This window comes from Numida meleagris, chromosome 5 (genome assembly GCF_002078875.1).
Source record: "Numida meleagris isolate 19003 breed g44 Domestic line chromosome 5, NumMel1.0, whole genome shotgun sequence".
NCBI classification, from domain to species: domain Eukaryota; kingdom Metazoa; phylum Chordata; class Aves; order Galliformes; family Numididae; genus Numida; species Numida meleagris.
Window position 1 is genome coordinate 49,929,510 of NC_034413.1, and position 12,382 is coordinate 49,941,891.

The 12,382-nt window shown below is 43.8% G+C and overlaps 1 long non-coding RNA gene across 2 annotated transcripts in view; it reads right to left on the minus strand.

Annotated features, from left to right (window-relative positions):
- Positions 1–2,026, minus strand: part of LOC110400429 — a 3,913-nt gene extending 1,887 nt beyond the window's left edge. The window contains exons 1-3 of one of the 2 annotated variants that reach the window (XR_002439831.1): positions 1,275–2,026; positions 1,106–1,191; positions 4–973 (exon numbers count right to left, since the gene is read on the minus strand). This is a non-coding gene — a long non-coding RNA (uncharacterized LOC110400429). Of the gene's footprint in view, positions 1–3; positions 974–1,105 lie in introns of both variants that reach the window. The other variant, XR_002439830.1, reaches the window with a different exon arrangement.

The following is a 12,382-nucleotide window of genomic DNA, read 5'->3' on the forward strand; positions in this document are numbered from 1 at the left end:
CACCTGCAAGGCAGACGGGAAGCAAGAGTGAAACAGCTGCATGCCCTGTTACCCTCCCCTGTCCTCCCCAGCATGGGCCTACTCACTGGGTTGCTCTTCAGCCAGCCAGTTTTGTCGTCGTCTGGGACGGCGCGTCTCACTGTCCCCTGCTGACGTGGCTGCTGCAGTTGTCAGGTCTTGTACCAGCACCTGCTGTGGGTCCTGCACACATTAAAGCAACCATAGATGTTGGGTACAAGCAGGGGCAAGGTGGGAAGATTCCTGAGTCCTGTAGGACTTGGATGATATGTAATTTGGGGCTGACTCATCTTTTTTGAAGAGTGTGGGCTCCATTTTGCAGGGCTGAGAAGAGTCGTCTTCCCTGCTCTGCTTCGGCCTGTGTCTGCGTGCCCACCTGCAAGGCAGAGGGGAAGGAACAAAGAAGCAGCCGCATGGCCTGTTGCCCTCCCGTGTCCCCCCAGCACGGCACTGCTCACTGGGTTGCTCGTCAGCCAGCCAGTTTTGTCGCTATCTGGGGCTGCCCGTGTCACCATCCCCAGCTGACGTGGCCACTGTAGTTGGGTGGACTGCTGCCAGCGCCTGCTGTGGATCCAAGATTCATTAAACCTGGCATCAGTGTTGGGTATGGGCAGGGGCAAGACGGGAAGATTCCAGAGTCGTGTAGGACCCAGATGAGACGTCGTATAGTGCTGACTTATCTTTTTTGAAGAGTGTGGGCTCCATTTTTGCAGGGCTGAGAAGAGTCGTCTTCCCTGCTCTGCTTCGGCCTGTTTCTATGTTCCCATCTGCAAGGCAGAGGGGAAGGAACAAAGAAGCAGCCACACAGCCTGTTACCCTCTTGTGTACCCCCAGTATGACCCTGCTCACTGGGTTGCTCATCAGCCAGCCAGTTTTGTCGCTGTCTGAGGCTGCTTGTCTCACTGTCCCCAGCTGACATGGCTGTTGTAGTTGTTAGGTCTTGTACCAGCTCCTGCTGTGGGTCATGGTTATTTTAAACCGGGAAACCATGAAACCAGGCATAAATGTTGGATTCCAGCAGGAGCCATGTCGGGACCTACCAGGGTCCTGTAGGACCCCTAGGAGGAGTCGTCTGGGCTATATTTACCTGTCTTTCAGAGTGTGGTCAGCACTTTTCAGTGTTGAGAACTGTCATCTTTCCTTATCTGCTTTTGTCTGTGTCTGAATGGCCACCTGCAAGGTAGAGGAAAAGGAACAGCGAAGCAGCTTCATTCCCTGCTGCTTTCCCCTGCCTTCCCCAACCTGTGCTTGCTTACTGGCTGCTCTTCAACCAGCCATCTCTGGGCGTTACTGCCCTTCCCTTAAACATTCCGCGTTGCCGTGTAACTGCTTACTCTTGTTATGTGGCCACTATGCATGTTCTTTCCCTTCTGCCATCTCCTGCATGGTTCCTAAATCTCTTGACTGCCTTGTATAGGGTTACTGCCTTTCACCATCGAAGTGAGAACAACTGACTAGTGAAAAAACAGTGAAATCAGTTCTTTACCTATTTTGTCTTATGGCAGTTAGGCCATCTCATCTTGAACTTCTCAACCTCTCTGCTTTCTTAGATGTCCACGTTAGGCTAAACATGTGGTGATGAGAGGCAAGAGGACAGCAGGGAGAGGGCGGGGTTTGTCCCTCACTACTCTGTCCTCTTCAGGCCCCATCTGGAGTTCTGCATCCAGGTCTGGGGCCCCCCGCTGAGGATAGATGTGGAGCTTTTGGGGAGGGTCCAGAGGAGTGCCATGAGGATGCTCGGTGGGCTAGAGCATCTCTGCTATGAAGACAGGCTGAGGGAGCTGGGCTTGTTTGGTAGATTCATTTGTCATAAGCTTTGAGAATCTCCTTCTGCTCATTTATGATCAGCCTGCCCAGCACAACAATACACTTACAAAACTACAAATTCTGTCAAGATCCTTTCCCATTTTGCACACTGTGTTCTTTAGGATTTAGTGAAGAACATGTTCTTCATACAGCTTCATTTTCTGACACAGAATCATAGGATCATAGAATTGCTCAGGTTGGAAAAGACCTTCAACATCATCAAGTCCAACCACAACCTAACCATACTACTGTAACTCTAACAACCCATCACTAAATCATGTCCCTGAGCACCACATGAAAATGGTTTTTAAACACATTCAGGGATGGTGACTCAACCACGTCACTGGAGAGCCTGTTCGAGTGCTTAACAACCCTTTCTGTAAAGGAGTATCTTTCTGACTATTATTTCTGTGAGACAACTGAATCTCAAACCATGTGTTGTTTTTGTTTTGTTTTGTTTTTTGGTGATTTTTTTCTTTCCCCATCCAATGAAGGGACTTGGGCAAATATTTCACAGTGATACAAACTATGGGAGATCTTACATCGTGTAAATCATGGTGTGTCATTGTCTAAAATTTCTGGTTCTATGGAAGCTGAACAAGTCTGTATCATCCTTTTTTTTTTTTTTTTCATTTCTTGGCATTTACTTCTTGCCTTCCCGTGAAGTTTGCAAGCAACTTTTTCTCGTGACTGCCAGCCTCATGGAGTTTGCAAGAGTCTACAGTTGCCTTTGCCTTCCTTTCAGAAATTCATGAAATGCATTTCACTTTCTTTCAGGGAAGACCTTTCTGTCTCCAAACATAAATTAAAGTCAGCGAAAAATTGGGAAGCACAGTTCTTTCCCTTCCTTTTCTTGGTTATATAGGCATTCTTGTTTGGTTATTGTTCAGGACACATTCCCCGAGGAGAACTTCCCTTCTCTACTGCAGTGAGGGCAGTAGAGGAGGGGGAGGCCAAGGGTGCTTGTGCACAGGTCAGGTAATGGCTTCACGGACAGAGCAAAGTCACAGAGCACCTCAACCAGGAACGCAGAATAGGGTGATGACAACCACAGGGTGCTGATAGCCTAGCCATAACCAGGCAGAGCGAGGTAACAAGGCAATCTGAAAGTCAGTCTGGAAAGGTCAAGCAACAATTTAGGAGCAGCAGTGGCAGAAAAACGCACATGTGGTGTAGCTCATGCAGTGAGTGGGTGTCTAGGCCTGAGCTGGGCCCATGGACAGGGGTATGTGAAGAACCCAAGTAGAGCAGTTAAGGTCTGTTATACTTAAGGCCCAAACAGAACTTCACGGTTTACTATTGTACGGGAACTCTTGCATCACGGCCTGGACCACTGATTGAACACCTGGAGAAAAGACCCAGTCAGCCCTGAGAGCACAGGTGAAGGCAATTCCCTGTGTGACCGGAAGCCAGGCTTTTCCCTGCAAACCTAGATCTTCTGATATGGGTGAGCAATCTTCTTCCCTTCCTTTATAGCACCTTTCTATTGTGCTGGTCTTTCAATCATTACTCCTCTTTTGTAACGCCGTTTTCCATCATGTTGATCTTTCCAATTGGTACAGCTATTTAATTTGCATTCTTCCTGGCTTGTCCAACCATCAAATTCTTTTCTTTCTCCGTCACCAAAAACAAACTCACACAGTGTCTCTGCACTGCCCTTCTTGTCCTCTAATCCTCATCTGTGTCATTCTTCATTGGTCTAAGACTTTTAAGAAACAAAGTAACAGCATGACAGTAAAACCCTGTTATGACACTTGAGGTTTGGATAGAAAACAACAGTTATTTTAATAAATCTGTGACATCACAGCAATTTTGTTGTTTGCACTGTACTGCATGCTGTGGCTATTTGGAACTTCATAGCCCTAGAAAAGTTGCTTCTACTTCCCAACGATGGGTGCTTCCTCAAGAAAGATTAGAATCTTTGCAATCTTTTCTTTATAATAGACCGGTCTATAGTTACCTGGGTCCTCCTTCTTGCCCTTTTTGAAGACTGGAGTGACATTTACTTTCCTCCAGCACTCTCTCCCGTTCCCCACAACTTACCAAAGATAATGGAGAGTGGCCTAGCAATGACTTCCGCCAGTTCCCTCAGCACCCACAGGTGCATCCTATCAGGAACCATAGATTTATGGATGTCCACATTGCTTATTTAGTCTTTAACCCAGTCCTCATCGACTGAGGCAAACTCCTTCTTGATCCTGACTTCGTCTGGGGCCTCTGGGGCATAGGGCTCCTCAGGACAGCCTTCAACAGTATAGACAGGGACAAAGAAGACAAACTCCACCTTCTCTATATCTTCTGTCACCAGGACACCCACGTCATTCATCAGTGGGCCTACATTGCCTCTAGTGTCAGTTTTATTTGCAATGTAATTGAATAAGCCCTTTCTGTTCTCCTTGACCCTTCTAGCAAGGTTTAATTCTAAGGAAGCCTTAGTTTTCCTAGTTGTCTCCCTACATCCTCTGATAACAGTCTTATATTCCTACCAAGTGGCCAGCCCCTCCTTCCATGATCTATAGACTCTCCTCTTCCACTTGAGCTTGCCCACTAGTTACCTGTTTAGCCATGCAGGTCTCCTGGCTCCCTTTCTTGACTTCATACCTGTTGGGATGCTCTGATCTTGAGCTTGGAAGAAGCAATCTTTGAATGCTAACCAACTATCTTGGGCCCCTTTACCTTCAAGTACCCTGTCCCATGGGATTTCCCCTAGCAATTGCTTGAAAGGGCCAAAGTTGCCTCTTCTGAAGTCCAGGGTTGCGATTCTGCTTGGTATTCTGTTCCTGCTACATGAGCTCCTGAACTCTGCCATCTCATGGTAGCTGCAACTAAGGCTGCCCGCAACCTTCACCACTTCAACCAGACCCTCCTTGTTAGTGAGAATAGGATCCAGTAGCACTGCTCTCTTAGTTGGGTCATCCACCGTTTGCATCAGGAAGTTACCATCAGCACACTGGAGGAACCTCCTGGACTGTGGATGGCTGTCTGAGTAGGCCTTCCAGCAAATATCAGCGTAGTTAAAATCCCCCATGATAACCAGGGCTTGTAATTGCAAGGCTGCTATGAGCTGCCTGTAGAAGGCCCCGTCAACTTCCTCATCCTGATCCGGTGGTCTGTAATAGACACCCACAACCATATCACCTATGCCAGCCTGCCCCTTAATTCTAACCCACAAACTCTCAACTTGCTCCTCATCCACCCCTGGACAGTACTCAATACATTCTAGTTGCTCTCTCTCATAAAGAGCAACTCCACCACCTCACCTTGCTGGCCTTGCCTATGGCCTGACATAGCCATCCATGATCATATTCCAGTCGTGTGATCTGTCCCACCATGTCTCTATAATTGCCATCAGATCATAATCTCCTGCCCAAACACGGATTTCTAACTCCTCCTGCTTATTCCCCATGCTGCGTGCATTGGTGTACAGGCACTTCAGAGAGTGAGCTGAGCATGCTGATTTCACCCTAGGGGGGCTCTAGGAAGGCCTCTCGGTCTTCATCAATACTAGAGCACCGCCCCATCAGTGCCAGACCAGCTACAACCCCATCCCCCTTCGAATTTAGTTTAAAGCTCTCTGAAAGAGCCCTGCTAATTCCTGTCCCAAAACCCTTTTGCTACTGTGGGATAAACCTTTCCCATGTATTACTGTCAAGTCTGGTGTCCTATAAGACTAGCCATTATCAAAGAACCTAAAGTCCTGCCTGTAGCACCAGCCTTATAGCCAGGCATTTATGGACTGGATCCTTCTATTCCATCCCACGTCATCACCTGAAAATGGAGGGAGGGAAGAGAAAATAACTTGCGCCTCAGACTCTTTCACCAACCGTCCCAAGGCCTTGAAGTCTTTCTTCATTCTCCTCAGAGTCCAGAATGCAGCTTCCACCCACTTGTCTGGAAGATCAGCAGCAGGTTGTAGTCTGTTGGGTTCACCAGTCTGGGGAGTGTCCTGGTGATATCTCTAATCTGGACTCCAGGTAAACTGCAGACTTCCCTATGATGAGGGCCAACTCCGCGTACTGGGCCCTCTCTTCCCTTCAGGAGCGAGTCACCAACAACTAGATCCCTTCTGTTCTTCCTTATGGAATAGGTTGTCATATTGCTGGAAGGCCTATTTGATTGAGATAAGACTTCTGGAGCAGATTGTCTCTCCTCTTCAACAGGCAGTTCCTCCTGCAGGACCCCATACCTGTTCTGCAAGGGTAACTGGGAAGGTGGGGGAGGTCGGGAGCAGATTCACCTGCTTCCTCGAGCAGAGACCTGTCTCCATTCCCCCCAGTCTCTGAGGTTCCCCCTCTACTGCCTTGTGACAAGAGGGAAGGGGATCCTCCAATATACCCGCGGCCTCAACCTGTTTCTTCTCTCTCAGGGAGTGTGCCCACCAGTCAATCTCTCTCACACACTCTCTGATACTCCTCAACCTGTCCATTTCATCCTTCAGCTCAGCCACCAGGCTGAGCAAGTCATTCACCTGTTCATATCTGACGCAAGTGTTGTCTCTACTCCCCTCCATTGCAAGTGCTAGGCTCTGGTGCTCTCTGCAGCCAGCAGCCTGGACACCCACATGTTTGTGTAGGGCCTCTGTCTGGGTACCCACAGTTTTTCTAACAGCCTTCAGCCAGGTAGCAACCATGGCTGGATCTCTACAAGGAACTGACCGCTTCTGACTCGAGAAACAGGTAGGGCCAGTCAGGATGAGCGCCCTAGACCTTTAACCGCTTAGAGCGATCAAACTCACTTTGTGACAGAGGCTCAACGCCCTGCCATACAAGCTGCAGCCAGCAAGGCACACACACAAACACCGTTCACTCACTCTGTGCCAGCTGCTGCCCTCCTGGAGGCTACTTAAGGCCTGGTAGCCCGGTTGAGGGTGGGCAGTGCCAGCTCTGCCCACGCTAGCTCAGCAGCCTGCCCACAAGCTGCCTGCCCCCCCACATGGGCAGAGCACTTTTGCTGGCTTCAAAAAGCCCCCAAAAGAGCTTTTCGTCTGCCCTTTTTGTTTTGGATCCCTTCCCCTGTACAGTCTTACCTGCTCTGAAGCTGGTCTCCACGGAATGGAGACAGAATATTGGGTTTTCAAAACGAGGCTTTACAGTCTTTAATGAATAAGCACCTGTAATAAAATGACTAACATATAATATAACCTACTGAGTTATGTACATAAAACTCGACTTTAAAATAATTCTATTTGTGCCATAGAAAATTCTTTGAACTGAAACAAACAAAATGAGAACAGTATTAAATTTGTATTGTATCCTCCCATTAATGCCCCCAAACTCAACACTAGCTTCCTGTGGAAACTCAACAAGGACATCCCAGTTTAATTCTGTGTGACTTCAATTGCAGTGGCACTGGAAACCCAGTACTTAAATGAAGCTATTTCTTCGTAGATTGACTTTTTCAATTTATTGTTTCCTTATAAAATAAAAATACATATTTGAGATTTTTTTAATGTTTTTTTTTAATGCCAAATACTAGTGCTACAGCATCTGAACAACTCTTAGGGAAAATCTGCCTGATTTATAGGTATTAAGCCAATTAGTTCCCACCAGTACCAAATAATTCATTCTCATTACAAGTTTGTCTAAATCTTCCTTAAGGAAAAAAAAATACCTAGGTTTAGAAGTACTTAAATAAACTTTAGTGATGAGAAGTACTTTTGTTACTTCAAATACTATGCACTTCTGCCATTATTTGAGGATTTTGGAAGTCTAGATAGTATATACCAGAACCAAACTAGTGTTTCCCATTGACAACCACTTGTCAACTATTCGTGTGAATATTCAACCCCCCTTCAATAGAATAGAATATTGATGGGGAGTTGAATATTGAGGGTGGTTCAGAATATTCTTGAGTGGAATTAAATGGCACATATATAAGGGTAATATAATAATGGCAGGGCATACTTGAAGTTCAGCTGAAAACTCCTCTCATTGGTTCCTATTCATTTCCTCAGATTTTTCCCTGTTCAGTCTCAGAGGAGAGACAGAGGGATGTGGTGCACCTTGAGACAAACCATGCTTGATGGCATGACCAGTTGGTCACTATTAGTAGGAAGAGCCTATGAGGTAAATTGGCACCTAAATTGTCCAAAGACATTCAGCCATTTGTCTGTTATAAATAGTCATTCATTCTGTTCCTAGAAATTGTGAATATCTGTAAACTTTGAATATTTTGTGTTCAGTATGCGTTCCTGGCACCAGAATACACTGAAGTAACTCATTAATTCCCAGAGCTTTAGCCAAGCTAATTTGCTAGATCAGAATATGGCAAACATAAAATCTTCAAATGGTAACAATTTTAATCCCAACATAAAAACTCCATGAAGTAAGGTTCTTATCTTTTATTTTGATGAGACTGCATGGTTGCAGGACTGCATTTCAGATGAAATGGAGTTCTATGGGGTATGTACAGCAATCTACGTGGGCAAATCAGAACGCACAACTAGGGGCTAAATAACTGAATGTGATTGTCATTTAAACTATACATGCCTTTTAGTGAGAATGAAGTCTGTCATATCGTTGATGACTTATGTTCTTTATCTTCATTCAGGTAAAACATTTGCTGCAGGCAGGACTTCTGAAAAAAAAAATTAGGACTTGATTTCTCTTTCTTTGATGAACAAAAAGGATCCACAGAGCAGTGGTACATAAAGACAAAGCTAGGCTGAGTATTACATCTTACCAGCAATGCACAAGTGTTAGTCAAATTGAGAGATGACAGTGGAATAAGGAAACAATTAAACTTCAATAAAAGAAAATAAAAAATAACATTCCAGTCAGATCTAATCACATTATGTATAGCATAACTTTCAAATTGGAAGTCTATAAAAACCAACCACATCTCAGCCAGTTTGTCTGGCATCTGTCCTGTATAATAAGCCTGAGGTTCTTCGTGGCAGAACTCCAAAGCAGTTTGAAACCATGTCTGCAGTGTGGATGGCACTGAGCCACATTTCCAAAGAGACAGAATCATTTTTCTGGTGGGAAAGGTCAGGCAGTACAGAGCCATAAGGGATTAGATTCCCTTTTTTGGCTTTTTCTCCATTCTTATTCCTTCAAATATATTTCTTTAAATAGTATCAATAATTCACAAACAGAAAACTGGCACTGTAGTAATGCTAATGAGCCATTTAAACTGACCAGCAGTAGGAAGTTCAGAACCCAGTCAACCTGGCTTGTGTCATTATAAAACAACAGAGAATTTGATAGGTTGCTGGTAACCTTTCCCCTGTCCTGCAAGTCTCTTCCCCAACTGTTTAAACCTTTACCTAATACAGGTTAAAATATATATGTAATGGATGATATAATTCCTATCGTTTGTATTTGATATGTGAAAGACAAGCATGAATATAGTAGTTAACTTACATTTATCTTCCATTTTAAATAATAATCTTATTCATAATGCATAAATGGACTCCATATGCTACCAGAGAAATGATTCCTACCATTCATTATGGGAGCACATATGGGAGCTGTACTCACCCAGGGTAAAATCCTGACTCTATTGATGTTAATGGCAAAATTCCCACTAATTTTGCAAGGGCCAAGATTTCATCCTTGATGTTCAGCCACCCTGGTAATAGAAAGAGCCAATGCTGAGAAATAGCATTCTGTCCTCTTGTTTTCTCTTCCTTTACCTCACATAAGTTTGAGCAACAACTGGGTTATCACTGAATTAATGTGATCCAATGTCTGAGTTTTCTAGCTTGCATTAAGTTCTTTGCTTAGAGTGAGGTGGATGCAGATTTACAGTCATAGCAGCCTCACAGTTGTCTATAAATGCTAGTAGTGAGCATTATTTCAGAGAAGAGGAGAAAATTACTGAGAAATAACAGAAGAACTAATTTGCACTGAAAAGGAAGGGCAGTATGGAGCTTTCCAGCGAGAAACATGTCTCAGGGAAACAAGGTCCGTGGCATCTTTTGCCACAGTCTATGGGTCATGATTGGATCTGGCCTAACAGAAAAATTATTGTGTCCCTCTTCTTGGAACCCTTCAGGTGTGTAGAATGTTGATAATAGGCAGATAAATTATAATCTGATGTTTCCCAAGGGCCCCAACACACTTCTCTATAGTGCAGTAGGAAATGCCTTCCTCATGTGGTCAAAATGTAATCCACCATGAGATGCATTCAGTCATTTATCATGGCTGTGGATGCTTGGGTCTTTTGATGGGTGTCACACAAGTAGTCCGTGTTATTTGAAAGAATGTATCTGTGGGTCATGAGACAGGTACATTCTTAGTCACATAATAGAGAGAGGATTGGAACATGTGTGAGAGCCAGGGCCCTGCAAAAAATTATATGTCCTTTCCCCTTTGAAAAGCTTGGTACGTATGACACAACAGCTTCTCAGTCCAACTGGTAGGCAGTGATCCATACTCAGGTTATGCTCCCTTTCCACAGTCTGTAAAGAAGTTTGTTCCCCAAAGGACCTCAGGCAGCAAAGAAGGAAAGTAGTGAAAGAAAGAAGGGAGGGAGAAGGGAAAGGTCATGCTCTTAGAGACACGCTTGTCAGAATTCAGGAGAAAACTTGGAAAGCATGAATTTGGAGCATATAACTTTGTGGCCCATGTGGAGCAGAGATAAAATGACTGTGATTTGGTTGCACTCAGCAAGAACCAGAATAAAGCTCAAACTGCTGTTAATTACTGCATTGCAGTTACACTACTACAATGCTTCTAGCCCACTGGACAAAGGAAGCCCTTTCAGAGGAACTTAAGTGAAACTGGCTGGATCACTCTTTTTACTCTTGAGTTAGATGGGTTAATGTCATGGTTTTGTGATTTTTGTTGTCGGTACTCCACATCATTACATCATGTAAAGCACTGGCAGTTAGAGAGTTAATTCCCTGGTTACTGCAAACTGCCTTTTTTGGTATGGCCCTCCGAGGGGGAGGGGAGGAGGTGCACTCCCCAGGGGTCTTTGTGTTGGAGGGGCGGTGAAGCCGCCTGGGAGACATGGGGTCTCTTCCCTTCCTGCCCAGCGGAGAAAGCACGTGGTCCTCCTGCAGGTTACTGTGTAAGACTCTCAGTTTGTAAACTCTGTTACGATTTTACTGCCCTCAATTTCAATATATTTACTAAAATTAGTTTTTCCTCCTCAGATTGGTGCCGCTGTTTTGCTGTTTTGTGATAGATCCGCCTATGAGTCCCCTGCCTTTCCCCTCTTCTCTTTGTTTCCCCAGGGTGTGGGTCCACGGCTTCCCTGCCGGGACCCACGCCGGACCTCTCGGGGCCGGCCCCTTCCCTTCGACAATTTTTTTTTTCTCTTTTCTCTTCCTTTTTTTTTTTTTTCCCGGGCCTGTCCCCCTTGTCATGGACGCAGATCCCTAGATAATACTGTGACAGTTAATATTAGCCGTTCCAGACATGGATGGATGATTTGCAAGACTGACCCTGATTCAAATTCAAGTATCCTGCAAATTCACATTGTTTGATCTTCTGGAAACATTTCACATATTGAGTGTTTTAAGCACAAGTGACCGAACTCTGTATTTTCTTTCCAGAGCTAGCAAATAATTGCCATTCTTGTTCGCAGAACAAATGAAAGTATTTTATTGAATGTGTACACACTTTAAAAGTGTTCACAAATTAAAAATAAACATTAGCTTGAAATCAAAAATCAACATTTTCCAGTTAGAAAATGTAAAAATCTTTTGAGGTTTCTGTTCTTTAATTCTCTTTTTTGATCATAAATATCAGTCTGGTTCAAGTAAGACTCTCACCAAAATGCAGTTTTTTCAAATCAGTTTATGATTTGAATTTATGAAAACATGTCACACAGCCTAATTACTTGATAAGGTCTATCATTTTGGAGTCCTTTTACGAGAGAAATTGCTCCTTAAGCTAATCAGCCAAATTCTTGGCTGCTGCAAATCTGAGCATCTCTACGAGTGTTTCTGGCAAGATCCCTGAAGTCAGCACCATCACATCACTGTCTGCTGAAGCTGACATTTTCCATGTGTAAGGACTACAAGATCAAGCCTCATTTAATAGAGGGAAGCTAGTTATTAAAAAAGTTGGAACAATAAATTATATTAATAACTTTTTAAAGATTTTTGACTTTTTTGAGATTTTAGATAATTTGTCTCTGGAAGACATCATTCTATTTTATTTTTTTTTTTTGCATTTTTATTTTTCAGCACTAGGGCGTGACAGGCTGTGAATTATGATCTATTCATTCATGCCCAGTTTCAACACAACTGGGTGTGAATTAATACCCCATAATTCATGTAGTGGAGTATCTTATTACAATTATAAAATTTTATTAGTATTTTTAATATTTATATTGTTAATTAAATGATGATGAGTCTCATAAATTCTGAACAATGAATTATGTTGTATTAAGCACTATTCAGATTTCATCTGTTAGCCAGTTAGGTACACATACCTCTATTATTTAATACACTATGTAGTAGTGTTGGGCTATGAGTTTTCAGCATGTAGATTCGCTTACTTTATCAAAAAATTTTCATTGTCAATTTGTAAACATCAGGGTCAATGTGGAAATGTTATTTCCTTTGACAGAGATAAATTTATTGAATGTAAGAAAGAGGGTT